The sequence below is a fragment of the Rhagoletis pomonella genome, unplaced genomic scaffold (assembly GCF_013731165.1).
Source record: "Rhagoletis pomonella isolate Grant_MI unplaced genomic scaffold, Rhpom_1.0 Rhpom_scaffold_00012, whole genome shotgun sequence".
In the NCBI taxonomy this organism is placed as follows: Eukaryota; Metazoa; Arthropoda; class Insecta; order Diptera; family Tephritidae; genus Rhagoletis; species Rhagoletis pomonella.
Window position 1 is genome coordinate 9,908,541 of NW_023458566.1, and position 14,769 is coordinate 9,923,309.

The 14,769-nt window shown below is 34.1% G+C and overlaps 1 pseudogene; it reads left to right on the forward strand.

Moving 5' to 3' along the window:
* Positions 1–957: 957 nt before the first annotated feature.
* On the forward strand, positions 958–5,212 carry LOC118747834 (annotated as a pseudogene).
* Positions 5,213–14,769: the final 9,557 nt, after the last annotated feature.

Below are 14,769 nucleotides of genomic sequence, written 5' to 3' on the forward strand. Positions count from 1 at the left end.
ATAGTACCTATGTACATACGTACTAGGCTTCTATGAGCTTACTTATATATACATACATATTTATGTATGTATGCAAGTATGTGCTAACATACATATCAGTTTTTATGTGGCGGTTACTCATCCTATGTCGTTTACACTTTACCACATTTGCTTTATATTGCACCCATGTTTAGTTACACACTCACACACACACATGCAAATATTGTTGGTAATGCAACAGTGTGCATACAAATTGTACATAGTACTTACATCATCCATACCGAACACTTTCGTTGAATGTTTGTGTTCTAATTACATGTTAAAGCAGGTATTTGGTAATAATATATGTATTTAGTGGCTTGTTTGAATACATACATACATATATGTTTTATACAGGTAACAGCTTTCGGTGGCTGTAGTTGGTGCTGAATCAGGGATGGGCGTAATCAGGAAAATGAATAATTGAATAAAAAAAAAAATAAGAATAAGCTTTCATTCATCATTCCAACAATTTTGAATGACGAATAAATTTTTATTCTTCATTCAAGCGCTTGCGAATGATGAATAAATTTTTATTCATCATTCAAGTAATTTGAAGTAAAGAATAAATTTTTATTCTTCATTCAAGCACTCGAAATTACTTGAATGATGAATAAAAATGTATTCTTTATTTGAACTTATTAGAATAATGAATAAAAATTGATTCATCATTCGAAAGTGCTTGAATAAAGAAAATTTATTCGTCATTCGAAATTGTTAGAATGATGAATAAAAATTTATTTTTTATTTGAATAATAATTCATTCAAAAACGCCCATCCCTGGTCCGGCATATGTATTTACGAAGGTGTATAATGGCAAGCAATTTGCAAGTATGAACACCAACAGGCAAACACACACACACACACACACCACGTACAAACTCATACACCTTCGTACAGCCGCTGCAAAATTTTGGCAATATTCGTACATTAACTAAGCCACCAACACTGCCACTCATTCACCTTCAATGTTTATCTTATTTCAGATGGCTTCCAATGTAACATACCCACCGCTCAGGTTGAGTACATGATTGGGCTGAAGAATGGCAGCACTTGCAAACCGATGACTGAATGTCAAGTGATTGATCCTTACGACAGCAAAGGCAGTGTACTGGCCGATAGTGAATGCATTAAAGTAAGCAATTTGCACCGCCCTGCGCCATTGTGCTTACACCCCATTTATGTGTCTGCAACATGTCACATATTTAATCATACCTCCAACTCTCTCTCTTCCATCTCTCTCTCTCTCTCTCGCTATCTTTCATACGAATTCCCGCACATATCCGTAGATTACTGGCGACTTGGATGGCACATTGGGCGGCTACACTGCCATCCGCCTGTTGGGCGACATTTTCGTGATGGCCGCATTGACGCTGCTCAACACCGCCATCGTAATTGCAGTGCGCGAGACATCGGAGGGACGCGGTAAGGTATGCCGTCAGTATGTCTGGGGTGCGATCGGTTATGTACCGCTCTTCTCGCCCATCGATTTGTTTGCCTTTTCGAGTGACTCGAAATACGACGCCGCACTGGTGGCACTAATACTTGTCATTGTGTGTCTGCTCATCGGTGCATTAGTGCTGCTGTTTGCCTCACAAATGCCGCTTAGCCCGCCGGAGTGGTGGGGTGGCACACAAAGACCGGCATGCTCGTCTATCCCATGTCGGCAATACGTCGCTATAGCCCTGAAATATTCGTGCTTACATTTGTCGCCATACTATTCGGCACATTCTGGAGCTGCATTCACAGTTTTCTCATTTGGACATTCAGCTATACGTATGCGGTAACCTATTCTGGGTTGATTTTGCTGTTGGTGCTGTTCTTCAATGTCGACAAATTCATCGAATGTTGTGGACATTCAAATATCTTTATCGGCGGCTTTGCGGTTTTCATCATACGCTTCACTGCGCTGAGCAGCGATGGCACCCAGTGGCTGACCGTTGTCATGGAGGCTATCGAGCCGGTCGTCATCGGAGTTGTGTGGATTACGATTATACTGTATATGCGACATGCGATGCCCAGGAAGTTGACAGCGACCGGACAGGCAGTGGCTGTGCTGGCCTTCTTCGGCATTGGTAAGTAACTAAGTGGTTGGATTAGTGTTTTGGTAAGGAGCGTAAGTGCTGGCAGAGTTGCCAGATGGTTTGGATGGAAGTGTAAGGAAGTGAAACTGGTGGTTTCCCGAAAAGTGATTCTTCGTAGTGTATTGAGAGAAAAATTGTAAGCGTTTTTTTTTTTTGGGAAATTCTCTTTGCTAAACTTTTTAACTTTGGCTGACCATAAATTAGTATTTTATAATTTTTGAGAAAAAATCACTCTGAAAACTGAAAATATTGAAAAACTTTCTAGAAAATTTCATTAACTATATCATTTTATTTACTTTTAATTTTTTTATACCCAGTGGAGTAAGTACGTAGTGTAAATTCCACAAAATATTTCGAAGGCACAACTGTGATCGAAACCGGGTCCTACGGAGTGGTAGGCCGCCTGTAATATTTAATCAACACTGTTTTTTATCTAAACACATTTTCCCCTTGTAAGCTTAATATTCAGCTCTCAAGAAAAATCTCATGAAATATTTTTCATTCTGTCGCTTAAAAAAGAATAGTACTTTACCGTATTTATGAATGTTCTCGAAGAAATAGATGTATACATGTGTACAAGCATCTTTCTTGCGAACAGCAAACTGATTTAACAAATTTTGATAGAAGAAAATTTCGTTTAAATTTCTTGAGCATCCCTTCTATAGATTTTTTTTTTTTACTTACGAGCTGGCTACTTGGCAACTCTATTACTCAAAATAGTGAAACACTTACATACATGCGAGCTACATGAAGCACAGTTGTACCTCTAATTCAGCATTTGGAATAAAAGTAATTTAATGCCAGCTTTAACGACAGACCAGTGGTGGCCAACATTTATCCATCTACTCAATAACGAAAGCCCGGATCCGCAACCTGCACAATGGCTGTACGTTGAGCGCTAGTAAAGAGCCAATATTAATGTAATTTTGTTGATGTGGAAATTAAGCTTTGAATTATCGAAGTGAAGCTATCATTGGAAAAGCTCCTGCTCGCGGGTATCGACATGGCCACCACTGTTTTAGAGGCAACACTGTTGCTTCTTCTTGATATGAGATTTGCATTCTCATGAAAGTAGAATTGTGACTGGCCTAGAATTGCATGCTTTCGTGCATGTGCATTAGGGTTGCCCATTTTTCATAAGCTTAAAATTGATGTTAGCTCTTTGTATACCTCCGATTAGTCACTTATAATAATTTAATTCTAATAAGCATGCACATAAATATTGAAAAATAAACCATTTCAAACTACTCTTTAGTAGAATACGAATCATTCGTGGATAAGCATTTCCCAGCTACCTTAAGTTTTATCAATACTGATGTGCCTGGTTCTTAATGCAGCTAACAAATAACCTTGCCTTTTAGAGATTAAGTCTGCATGTAACACTAAATTTCACAGTTGAATGCCTTTAAATAAAATGAGAAACTGGCTCCACTAGGGTAAACCATTCCATAATAAGCACCCTTGCTCTCATATTTTACAACTCGGTGAAGTTCAACCCAGATGTCTAGCTATTCAAGTACTGGCACTCCAGCAAGGTTATATAAGAACAAGAGACACTGCGACCTGAGAGGTATTTTGTATCGGAGAGAGTCTCTAACCCAGTAAACACTCGACTTCCTTAATGAATCCTGAAAGGGCCTTTGTGGAAAAATTTACAAGGAGCTTTAAAATGAAGTAATCTTTGTCCAGCCATGGTTTGGCAGTCACAAAAAATGTGTTCGGAAGTTTCCTCTACTCCATGCAGAGCGGGCATTCAGGTTCTGCGATACGGTACCTATGCAATCGTAGTTGGTTGTGATCTCTCTGTTAGGTATCCAGAGAGTAGCCTGTTGTAATGTATATTTAATTGAAGAATACCCGAACTGTTAAAAGGGTAGGCGAAGAGATTGGCCTGTCTATGGCTCCCCACCAATCGCCAGTACGTACTTTGCTTAGAGTGTAAGAGAGTTCTCGGAGAGGACCAAGTTAGACCACAAAATGGTTCCGATCCTAAAAAGGCGGTTAAGGATCTTTCTCGTGGCTACTCGTGAGCGACCTAATTACCTTCGAACCCATTGTATGCGACGTCAAGACATTTGCAAATTCGACGATTTGTGTATTTGATGGTTTCAGAAATCAAATAATCTGTAACATCTCATGAGCATGCGCAGATTGGAAAGAACTCGAAAATCGTGCTTGCGTGACATAAAAGAAGTATTTTTAGTTGAAAAATCACAATTTTTTTTTGTTTGTTGGAAGAATCAAATTACAAATAAATTTTTTTTTTATTTTGTAGAGAAATTTTTTTCGCATTTTATTAAAATTTTCCTTTTTTTGAGCGATACGAAGGTTTGAGCAGTGAAAAAAAAATAATTCAAGTAGGGACATCCCTAATGCATGCTATTAGAAATTATTTTAGTGATAATTTGGCAGACTTTGGTGGTATTTGGGTGAAACAAATTAGATTTTATAATCAAAACTTTATATTTAGTAGCCATGTACCTAGGGGGTAGCCAGTCCTTAAGGCATCAATATTCAATCAACAAAATGATTTGCGGCAACCATTGTGGAAATTGTCGCTCTCTGTCCGCATACACTCCGCTCAACTTTTACTTATTCATATCTCAAATTTTAAACTTACATTTTTCTACTCTTCCTTGCAGGCAAGGGCTTGGGTGCCGTCATTGGATTGGCGCGTGACGACAAGGTGCCCCAATCGGAGGCACAGGTCATACATCAATGGTTGGCAATTGCCGCTTGCATTATTGCGCTCGTTTACTTCATCATTTAAAATTTGCTTTTGGCGCCAGGTTGCGCTGCCAAATCACAGCATATTGAAGAGTTGATTTCAGGCTCGGCATCGCAGAATTTCAGTAATGGCACTGGAGCAATGGAGCCGGCAGCACCGGACAGGGTAGCACCAGCGCTGGCGCAGCGCTAAATGGCAACTCGAATTACTCGCCGCTACGTGTGTACCACAATGAGCGAGGGAAATTGGGACAATTTAGATTTTAAATTTAATTAATGCGCTTTGAAATACATATGCAGATACGTACATACTAGTATGTATGTATGCATGTTTAATGTATTTGTTTAAACAAGTTATTTTAAATAATTTTAACTGAGTGTTTACAAATGTAATTTTTAATTTAAAACATTTTTTGTATTAAATGAGATAAATATTAAATGTAATAAACAACTTTTGACTTACTAAAACCCCAAAAAAAAAAAAAAATTACAAAAATTTTAAATATAAAATCGGTCGAAAAAAAATCAACTGCAGCAACCACAGCCACTGTTTCGTAATTTTTGGTGTTTGGTGAATAGCAGCGAGTTCTGGCAAAAGTCACCGGCAAAGGTTTCAGTATCACAAAATGTTATGCAGCAATCAGCGCACCTTGTCATTGAATATTTACAAAAAAAAAGAAGAGTAAAAAAAGAACAAATTACGACAATCCAGCAACAATTGCTTTCATACGCGTCCGCTATCCTGCGCCATCAAGCTGCTAACAACAACAACAACAAATGTTAATTCTAGTTTTAAGCGTAGATTTTGCTAAGATTATACACTGTAAAGTAATAATAAATGTTTCTCATCTAATTTTGATGAATTTACAATGAAAAAAAAAGAATACTAAAAAAGCATGAAAAATGCAATTAAAAGAAAATTTCATTACCATGCCTGCAAAATATGATAAAAAAAATGTTGAACAAAAAACCGCAATTAATAATCAGTGTAATAATAATTGTGCATTGCTTGAAAAACAAGACCGTTATTAAAATTAAGTAAATTAAAGATGTAATCATTGAATTAACAAACACACATCGCAATGCATACATATATGTAACTATAGACATACATATGTTTTTAAAAATATTTTAATGAACAATTTAATATATTTTTTTATTTTTCAATTTTTTTTTATGCGCAAAACATACTTTTACTCTTGTACAATGTTGTGCAAAACCTGAAAAAATATTTATGCACAGCATTAATTAGTTACATATGTATGTACTGTGTGTTTAATTTTGCATAAAAAGTTAATAATATCCAGTGATTTATTAAGCTTTGAAATATGAGCGAGTCATAATTAAAATCCAAATGTCTAAAATAAAAGTGATGATTTTCTACTAATTACGGCTATAATATTTATTGCGGTATTCGCGCGTAATAAAAATTATAAAAAAAGGTTTAAACAATAAAAAAATTTGAATTGAAAAAAATCTCATTATCACTTTTTTACTATTTGGGAATATGAATTTTTAATTTGCTATTTGTTCCTATTTAAATAAAATTTTTATAGGCAAGAGATATTTGTATGTTCATGCCAAGGCATATTGAATAGGTAGTGGCAGTAGAGCAGCTGATTTGATTTTTTTCAATTTACTTGGTCTTTAAAATACTAAATATTGTAAATATTTTCACAAAAATTCTGAATTGTCAAAATTTTGTTTCGTGTGAAACCTTGCTTTTATTAAAAAGAAGTGATAGGAAAGCAGCTTTTGGAACGTTCCCCTAACTCAGCAGCACAAACGCTAATTGCCCTGTGCACGAAAATGAAATTTCTGGTTTATAAGCCGACGACCTACCTAGTAAAGTCAATTTGGGTACGCAGTGGTTTTGGTCATATTCCGAGGTTAGGTCCATAAATATAATAGAGTTACCTGAAGTTCAGGTTTTTAGGCGGAATTCGTTTGTGAGCGAAATTTTACGATTTTTGGTGGCTCTGAAAATTCGTATTGGACGGTTTTTTGATGCTAGGAATCCGACCGAATTCGATACAATTTTTGCGATCTGATAAATATATAGTACAGTTTTCATATAAAATATATACAAAAATTACAGAAAATGGTCAAAAACGTTGATTTTCGTATGCACGTGGCCCCAAAATTTGTTGAAATTTGACGTTTTATTTTTTTCACTCATTTGGGAGTTTTGGCTCAAAATCGAAAATTTTTTATGAGTGGTATATTTTTCTCTCTGATTGCGATGAAATTTTTAGGAACGTATTTTAATCAATACAAAGAAAAAAAACATATGTGACCTGGTCTACGAAAAGGGAGCTTACGTGGGAAAACTAGTTTTCTGTGAAAAAGCTGTTAAAAGTAAGCAACTCGTTTCGTCAGTTTCTCATTATCTCGTTAATTGTTCTCCGCGCCGGACGTCCAGTAAGTGTTGTTGTTGGTCGGAATATTATTACAGTTCATCGTGTAAGTTGCTAGTGTGGAACATTTAAAAAAGTAACACTGAAGAAGTGACGTTTTTGTACTTCTAAGCAAGTTAGGATTATCTGCTTTTCACCACGTGAAAAAGCATCTCATCTTCCATCCGAATCAACCAAAAAGTGAAAATTGATTTTTTGACACCTAAGCCCGCTTTCCGGAGACCAGGTCACATATATAAAAATTAAAACGTATTGCCAAAAATTTTTAGGCCATTTCCATACAAAAATCAACGTATTTTGCCGTTTTCGGTAATTTTTTGGATATTTTTTTTTATGAAAGCCAGGACATTTGTAATTAAATATTCAAAAATTATTATTGTTTTTTTTTTTTAATTTTCACTCTTTTGATGGTAAATAGAATTTTTTTAAATGTACCCAATTTGAGGGAAAAATTTAACCCTAAATTATATTAGTCTACATGTACGTACATATGCTTCAAATAAATATTTTAGACACCCGACGTGTAATTTTGGGAGTCAAATTCCCTCGGTTACCTAGAATGACGTTGAGCACAGCTTTCAGCTCCAGTCAAATTGATTGGTCATTCGTAACTAAACATTAGGCCTGTTCTAGTATCCGTCACATTTACAGTATTTGGTCGGAAATTACAAGAAAAAATATTTGACATTTACACTTTTGCTACGTGTTTGGCCAAATTTCTTATCCAATTTGTGAACTACAATTTTACGCCGCCTACGAGTGGTAAATAGCTTTATGGGAAGCTCTTTCCAAGGCAATAATACACACTCGGAGGTTTGTCAGTGCTTGCCGAGTGGCCACCGCGAATAGAAAAACTATTTTCATGATAAGTTCAGTCTTCCGTCTGTGTTAGTAGGAGATTGGAGGTCTGCGCATATGACATGCATGGAAGCTGTCCTCTGTACCCCCGCTCCTACTTGGCTCTGGGCAAACTCTTTTTTAAAGCTGGCCACCATACGTTGAGCCCGTAGAAGAGGATGGGCCTTATCACAGCTGTGTACATTCAGTGTACTATATGTGGTTGTATTCCCCCCTTTACTATAGCCATCTTGCAGGCAAAGGAGGCGGCGTTGGCCTTCCTGGAGCGGTCTTTCATGTGTCGCTTGTTTTGGAAATTAAAAATTATTGTTCGATTTTCTGTAAGCGCACAGTTTGTTTTGTGTTTAAGGCTTTCATTTATTTGTGCTTCAACTTCAATTCCATGAAATGCACAATGTAGAATTGTTAAAATAGTAAACCATAATTGTTTATTTAACTTAAGTTGTAGTAATTTTTCATAAAATTCATTGTCAAATACAAGAATAATCGAAATTGCAAAACTTTGCAAAGGCGTAATTAAATAAAGTATATTTCCCTTAATTTTATTTCCCCAACATTTCATTTCACATCAAAGTATTTAATTTGTATGATAAATGTTCTTAAAACATAAATATTTACATTCGAATGAGGGAGGCTCTTTAACGCATTTTAATTTAAAATCACATAAATAACCAATGGATAATGGAAATGAGATTAATACGTTTATAAAAAAAAAAAATGCAATAGATTACCAGCAGTGATCGTGGGTAAGCCACCACCACGTAGGTATGTACATATGTAAGGCGCGAGCGCATTTGTGCTGCAGCTGCGGCTATTTATTTTTCGCCATGAATTGTATAATTAAAGTTTTATATAAAAAGCGAAAAGTAATTAAACATTAATGTTTTAAGCATTAAAACAAATAGTCGAAGTGTCAACGCGTTTCTGACAGTTGTAGCATTGTTATGGAAATGCTTGCATAACTCCCACGCAGCGAAGAGCCGCGCTTTGATCATTAAAATGTGTCTTAACGAATCCCCATATGCGCGCACATGCACGCACGAACACGCAGACAAATTAACGCTTACTTTTACCATAAATTAAAGTGTAATAAGCAAATAAACAATAATTTTATATGTAGTGGTATTCGCACTGTTGCGTTATGCAAATATGGCCTGCAGAAAAAAATTATCAATTGATAAGAACCAACTTGAAGTTAGCTTTATTTGCGGGAACTTGTAGTTAACTATAAAAAGCTAACTTGAAACTAGTTTAAAAGTAATGCGCACGTAATCGGGAGATGGTTTTCTTTAAACAAGTTTCGATTTGCATATCCTCATTCAAATTTTGCTTTGAATTCACTTTTTTCTGTACTTCACAAATACTTTTTCGAACCGAGGACAAATAAAAGGAAGTTCGAAATTTTATATTATCATTTTGAAGTTACATATGTTTGACAGAGTAAGAATTTAGGACCACCTCCAGCAGCATATGTAAATGTAATAAAATAAAGTAAATAAATAAAAGAGTAAAACAACAAAAAAACAGTTTGTTTTTCTCTTAGATATTTTATGTCCAAAAGTAGTTAGTTACAAGTTAGTTGACATCTAACGCAGAGGCCATCGCCATAGAAATTTAGTTAGCTTTCCTTAAGGAAAATATACAGATAACAGCGAGCTTTAGTTCCTTCCTAAACACCGTCGAGTTAACCTATAGTTACCCTGCAGTACGGGGGAGTGACTACAGGACTGCTGAATCGGTAGCTCTCTGATAAACACCGTCAATTACCGACCGACTACGTGCAGTGTATTTCATCGATTACTTTTACAAGGCAATGTCCTAGGCGGTAGTCACCATCGGCTCTCTCTGCACTACCGGGAGTTACTAAAGTAGTCACTTGCGTGATTTATGGGCGCCCTCTGTTATAGTTTTTCGCTATTCTGCTAACGACTGGTTCGACTCTGCACTACCATGTGCACTACCACGGGTTAATAGAGTAGCTACTTACCTAGGAGTCGGTGCAGTAGCGGTTCAAAAGTAGCGATTGACTCCAGCAGTACTGGAGGGTAGATACATTTCCCCAGGGACCGAACATAACAGCTATTGATGAAAACTCTCATGGAAAATTCACTATGAAGGAAATGTTCTACACTAAGTGATACATAAAAATCGATTTCTTTTTCACCGATTCTCAAATTTGAAAATAAATTTTTTTTTGCAATTTTTATGCAAATTTAAAAGAATAACAATTTTGTTTATTTTTATATTATATGTCTTAGATAACAGTTATTGAAGACTTTTATCTATAAATCATCAATATAAATCAGTCACCGACTTTTATTTTTTAAATCATTCGTAAAAAAGTCATTAACATTTTTCGCATTTTTTCGGTGTTGGGAAACACAAGTTTACTACGACTTATACAAATGACTTTTATAAGTATGATTTAAAAAATTAAAGTCACTGACAGATTTTTATTGATGACTTTCATAAATAACGGTCTTCAATAACGGTTATCTGAGACATATAATATAAGAATCAAAAAAGAAAAATAAAAGTTATTTAGAATTTATAAAACAAAAATCAGAAGTAACTGTTAGTTAAGGAGTAATTAAATAAAAGTAAAAAAATAATTGTTAAAGAGCGATTTTTATAATAAAAGTTGTAACTATTACGGTCCCTGCATTTCCCACGTTTGAATGCGTATGTATGAATGAGTGTTCGAGTAGTTAAACGAATGCACCTCAGCAGCTGTGTAATTGTATTTGTTTATTCGCCTTGGCAAAGGACACACACGTGTGTACATATCAACACAAGGGTGGTCCAAATTCTTTTTCCATCACCCCCTAGAACTGAAGAATATCGAAAATAAGATTACCCATTTTATTTTTGTTTTGAAATCGGTTAAAATTTTATTGTCCGTCGGGCTTTGAAGTTTTCCATATATTTCATATGGGGAAGTATATTTTTCGCAAAATTGCTATAAAATCTTTAAGTATAAACATTTTTTGACCGAATGAAAATATTACCCTTCAGAAATCTTTAAATAATAAAATAAGGATGCATTTTTAATCTGAAAATTTTACTATTTTTTTTTTATAACCGATTATTTACAAAAATTTATTATTTTATGTGGTCGTAACCATATCACGCACGTTTTGAAAAAAATAGTTAGTCAAAGTTTAGAGCTAAAGCTGAACTTAAATATTTTTACTCGATCAAAAAATATTTATTTTTAATGACTTTATAGCAATTATACGAAAAAATGTGCTTTCCAATTCAAAGCCGGATTTCGAAATAAAAAAATACTTGTATCCTTCTTTTCTATAATTCTGTTGGGGTGGCAGCAAGAAAATTACAAAAATTTGATTTTCCTGTGCATTTTTGGACCACCCTAATGTACACGCATTTCGTATATACAAACAGGGTATTTGCAAATGTAAATCTTTTAATGTAAATTTTGAAAATGACAAATATAAATAATCGTAAATCTGCTGAATGTAAGCTCAATAAGCGCTGAATACAATGTGCATATGTACATACATACATATATTTTTTTTGAAATCAATTTTACTTATTCAAATTGTATGTCTGTAAATAAATGAATGCATGCAGATGTATTTAAAATATTTAATTGAATATTAAATTTTTTGCATAAATTTGCGCTGGTATAATGAATCATTAATTGTGCGAAAGAATGCAGTTGCACTTTGCAAATGTATGCTCGCCGATGCTCTCGATAGAGCACTATTTGCATTGAACTCAACGATGGATTGTCCCATACAGTGTGCAAACATTTGGATGTTGTGGTAAGTAAAAGGTGGCAGAGGTAGGAGCCAACAGGAAATAATAGTGCCTACGTATGAATTTATGCCTTGGCGCTTTCTTGCACCAGACTCTTTTTTCGTATAACGGATATTTGAGAAAGCTTAACGGGTAAGTCAAAAAAAAAAATTGCCAAAAATAAACGATAAGTCCCGGCTACATACTTGAAACTTGCACTTATTATACTAAAATTGGATGAGCTACAAGGTGTTACAACTTTGTTCACATAACGTTTGTTTGTAACACCCTATAGTAATCGAGGTAGATATCGACAAATGAAAGTGGTAAGCATATAATATTCGTGCTTTGGTTTTCCATCCCTTCAAATTTCAATCGATCTCTCGACAGAAATCAAGGCACATTTTTTGTAGGAATATTTATTTCTATATATCTAGAAAAATTTCATTATATATAAGAAAAAAATCTAACTAAATCAATAAATAATCGATAACAAAATCGATAAATAATCGATATCAAAATCGATAACACAATTTATAAATGATCGATAACAAAATCGACAAAATAATCGATAACAAAATTTATAAAAAGTATCAAAAGTAGATTCGATAAAAATATCGATGACAAAATCTACAACAATGTCGATAACAAAACCAATGGCAATTTCGATAAAAAATATCGACAACAAAAGCGTTAAATATACCGATAAAAATATCGATTATTAAAAGTCCCAAGAATCGCGAAAATCTATATCCTTTTCTCTATAATTACCTTTATTTGAATCTTTCTTCCTCTATCTTCACCTTTACTCTTATCGGTATCCTATCCTCATCTTTTTCTTTGTTTTCATCTTTGTTTTTACATTTCTGTTTATCATTTTCTTCATCTACATATTCCCCTTCACCTTTGCTCTTATATAAGTAAAGTTTTTAAATTTACCTTGAGCTTCATGCTTGTCTTTATCTTTGTTTTTATTTTTGCCTTTGCCTTTATCCTTTTCTTTATCTACGTACGTACTCACCTTTGCTTTCATTCTTAACCCTTTTATTAGCAAGTTTTTGTTAAATTAATATCATGTGCATACACTCAAGAAGCACTTGTTTCAGCCCCAGCCATTTCCAGTGCACCATTTCCATGTGAAGTTTCCGTTGGATTTGCCAATTTACTCCCAGCTAACCAACCGCGCGCTAAAAATGTTATTTTACATAAAAAATTTTGAAAAAATTTATTTCACGTATTATGCAATAAATAATAGTACATTTAGAGGCTTGATAATAAAGATATGAAACATCTGCAAAATAATAATTTAAGTCTGATAGTCGTTATATCCATTGAAGAGATTTTTAATGTAATTTGCTTAAATTACAGTAACGTTAAGTAACTGGTAAAATATTTGTCGCATATCCTTACTAACTAAACAAAGCATCGTTCCAGTAATTTGCTGATACCTTCATAATTCAGACAAGAGAAATCAAACATTATCTACAGACAGCTATGCTCTCACACATAATTGCTTTTTAAATACCACTACTCAATACACATTTCCTCTTCGCTGGATATGTTGTAGCTATTAATAGAAATGAAATTGCTATTGGTTGCAGACTCATCGACTCCACGGTGACCGCTGTCCGAAGGTATTGTGGCTTTGAATTCTGCATAGTTTTGATTTGCTTACTTATTTAATGAGTGTAGTGAATTGCGAATTGTTGGCAAAATGTACCGCCCATGCAATTAAGGATAAAAACCAGTGATTTGTTGAAAATTGAGACATGTGCATTTACTTAGGTATGTATGTGTCTTAGGGTGGTCCAAAAATGCATGTGAAAAAGTAAAGTCGGAATTTGTATGCTCTCACCCCCTAGTATTGTTCTATACCGAAAAAACGATGCCCCTATTTTTTTTTATCTTGAAATCAAAAAAAAATATTTAGAAATCGTTCAAAGCGCCCAAAGTTTTCTATGTATTTTATAAGGGGAAAAAACAACTTTTTGTAATTCTTAAAAAATCAATATTTATCTGCAGGAGATTCCCAATGATTATATTCAATTGTTTATTTTACCATTTTTTCATCGCAACTATAATTTATAGGTCCGCCAAAACTCACAAAAATCCCGAAAAATGCAATAGGGGGACCAATAAAAATTCTGTACCATTTCTACGAAAAATTGTTTTTTTCCCATTTAAAAATATTTACATGGAAAACTAGGATATAGAACAATTCTAGGGGGTGAGAGCATTACAATTCCTACTTTTCTGTTTTTGGACCATCCTAATGTATCTACATATAGACGCAAGCATTAAGATAACTCACTCCATGTGAAGTTGCGAAACCCAAATAGAAATACATTTGTCTTTGTAGAGTTATGCATGTATTGTATATGATAACGTAAATATAGTGCTTATCATAACTATACGGCACCCACATTTTGACAAATTATGACTTTTTTATTATTAAGTTTTAATTATTTACTTATAAAAACTTAGTTCATTCTATAACAAAAACTATATAAATCCAAGTTTCAATCTTTACACAAAAATTAAAAAAAAAATCAATGCATACACAAATTTTTCTAGTTGGTTTTTTTTTTGTTTAATGTTTGAAACTCGGATTTTTATTAACGAATGAACTATATTAAAAAGAAAAAAATAATAATTAAAATTAAATAACAAAAAATTAAATGGTCACAACTTGTCAAAACGAGGCTGTCGTATAGTTATGATAAACACTATATACGCTCGCCTATACATATGTACATACATACATGCTACGATATTTCGAATTTTACGCCAGCACATTGCTACAATAGATATGTAGTGTGGAGCGAAGTGATACTCAAAAGACAATGTGTGCGGACAGACAATTCCATATCCAAAATGAGTTGACAATTACGTATACGCACTGT